At 34.3% G+C, this 2855-nt stretch overlaps 1 pseudogene; it reads right to left on the bottom strand.

Annotated features, from left to right (window-relative positions):
* Positions 1-348: 348 nt before the first annotated feature.
* LOC116111060 lies at positions 349-1311 on the bottom strand (annotated as a pseudogene).
* Between the last annotated feature and the right edge of the window lie 1544 nt (positions 1312-2855).

The following is a 2855-nucleotide window of genomic DNA, read 5'->3' as shown; positions in this document are numbered from 1 at the left end:
AAAATGAAAGAAAAGAAAAAACATTAATATTTTGCACCCCAGTACCACTAAATACTAATAATCTTTTATTATGAAAACAATTTGTAAAGTTATTAAAGACATTGCAAATTATGTTTCATAACAAACTTGGTCGTAAATATATTTATATAGATATTTCTAGATCCTCAAACTGTAAATACAAGTAACCCTGGATAAGATATAATAATAATAAAATATTTTCTCTAGAAGCTATTTCATTATTGTGAGCGGGTGCTATTTTAGCACCTCAGCATTTCCCCCTTGCACTACACAAACTCACCGTAACAACCTTTGCTAAGTCTTTAATTAATTCAAACACAAAAGAAAATATTAAAATTGACCCCCTTCAAAGGTTTGTCCAAACTGCCAATTAGCCGGCGCCACGTTGTAACTAGTGACAGTTCTGCCGTCACTGGTGGTGACTTGAAAAGAGAGGCTGGTCCATTGGATATGAGTTGCTCTGCCATTTTGGCCCCAGTTTCTTGACATAGCTTGCCATCCAGTTTTAGACCCTTTGATTGAAACTGATCGAACGTCGCCGGCTCCACCAACGTTGGTGATCAAAACCAAGTTGAAGTAGAGTGTCCATTGATCGTAATCTTATTCCTCCTTTCTTCATGCAAGGCACCCTGCCAACATCAACAAAATTTCACAATTTTAGCATAGCGAGAATTTTTGAGAATCCAGAAATCCCCCACCTAGTTTCAAAACTGGAGCCCCCGCCTTACCCTGCAATCTTTGGAAAGCGGGAAAATGGAGCTACATGATCAAAATGTTTGTTCTTGTGCATACCTTCAATGACATAGGTACAATTCCAGCCCGTATTGTGCAATTTTCAAGAAAGCTGGCTCAGCCATGTCGAAGTGTTGCAGAGGAGGATTGCACCACCCGCCACTGTCGTTAGGCAAGGCAAAGTTGGGTGGGCAAAAGTTTGTCAGTCACAATTATTGAACCAGGGAGACACCATTTTGGATCATTATCACACCTCAGCTCAAAACAACCCATTTGACAACACGCTGCGCTTAGTGCTGCGTCTTGTTCCTATCCTGACTGTATAAATTCCCATATCCACATGCTCCTCCTCATATATATATTTATTAATCAACCCAATATTTATTTATGATCTAAAATGTTCACGGCATGATGAACTAAGTAACATATGCTAACCATTGTGCCGGATGCATCACCGCCGCCGTAGAAAGTGGCGTGACCTCTTTGCCAGCCTCCGTAGTCGGCGGCTGTGTGGTGGCAGTAGAGAATGAAGAGAAGAAAAGAGAGCACAAGATTTGGGTGCCATTGAATTTGGTTGATGTGTTAAGTGATGAAATTATTTGTGTGCGTTGTAAATGGAGTAGAGGGTGTGTATTTTATAAGCAAATGAAGGAAAGAGTAAGAAAGGCCACGAATGGAATGGATTGAGGAAATCAAGAGTGCACAACTGCACATGCACTTGTTCTTGTTAGGGCTACCAACCGATAAACTAAGTGGGCCAAGGATCTCTCTTGCTCCTTTCTCAACGGTTTGTTATAACTTACCTTAATTAGAGTATATTCTTTGTTGTTACCTGTTTGGTTTTCATGCTTATTATTTTTTGTTCTTCTTATTAATGTGTCACGATTATTTGTATTTTATTTATGCTATCTTATGATATATATATATATATTATATTGATGAAGAGTTAATGTATTATCCCATGAGTGTTAGGTTTACTAGTATGAGTTTTGCAATTTAAAATATTGGGATTTAAGAAACGGTAACAGTTTTTTCATATTTTTTTTATTATTCGTATTCTTAATACTTCACAATATCAAAATAGTTTATTCAGATTTTAAACGAAAATACATCTCAATAACGATTAGTAAACATTTAACGTAATTCTAGTATTTTAAATATAGACCTGGACATATTTGACCGAAAACCTCATAGTGGATAAAGTCTTTTCTCTCAAGTCTCTACTTATGAAACAGAAAATTATGTATATATAATATGGTTGTTTTAATTAAGAGTGATGCTATTTTGGATTGTTTTGAGATAAGTACGAATAGAGTGTGAAATTGAGGTTTTGATCGGGAGTGTAGGGTCTCTCAAAAGTAATAAGAGCATCTTTGCACATGGAGGATAATCTTAATATGGTTGAGATCAAAGCCAAAGCCTCCTGGTTTTCTTATTTACCAAATTTGGATAATTAAATTTTAGCTATTTTTTAATTTCTTGGTTGACATGCATGGATGTTCTTCATTAACAAATGTCAAAACTGACTCCTTAAAAGAACTATATTTGGTATCAACTAGGAAGTAGCCATCCATTCACAATCTCATCTTTCCCTACCTTGTTCGATTTTTATTTATTGTTACATATAATGTTATCAAACCAGTATAAACTTATTAGTGTTTTATTATTCTTTAAATATCTTGATAAATTTATTATAATATTGTATTTTTCAAAACAATTATACATTTTAAATAATAATAAAACTTTTTAATAAGCATTTTCATTTGAGGTTATTTGAAATAAATATTTCAACCCTTGTGAATTTGATTTCTGATTTCCACTCCTACATACTTTTATGTATTTAGTAATTTGTTACTTGTAAAGTTGTTGTTTATATTGAGAAATTTGGGGTAAAGTTAAGAGATTCTAACATTGACGATTGAATGGTTGATTGAAGACGAGAGAGTAAGGTTACATGAAAATATGAGGGTAACTTTCACATCCCCATCAGTTGAGAAATCTAATTTTGGCTATATATTATATTCAAAATTAAATGTTATTTCCCCGGAAAATATCAGATGGGCATCAATTGCAGACATCAATCCTGACATGTCTACTTTTTCTTG

The sequence above is a fragment of the Pistacia vera genome, unplaced genomic scaffold (assembly GCF_008641045.1).
Source record: "Pistacia vera cultivar Batoury unplaced genomic scaffold, PisVer_v2 Contig625, whole genome shotgun sequence".
Classification (NCBI taxonomy): Eukaryota; Viridiplantae; Streptophyta; class Magnoliopsida; order Sapindales; family Anacardiaceae; genus Pistacia; species Pistacia vera.
This window is presented reverse-complemented; position numbering and strand designations above follow the sequence as displayed.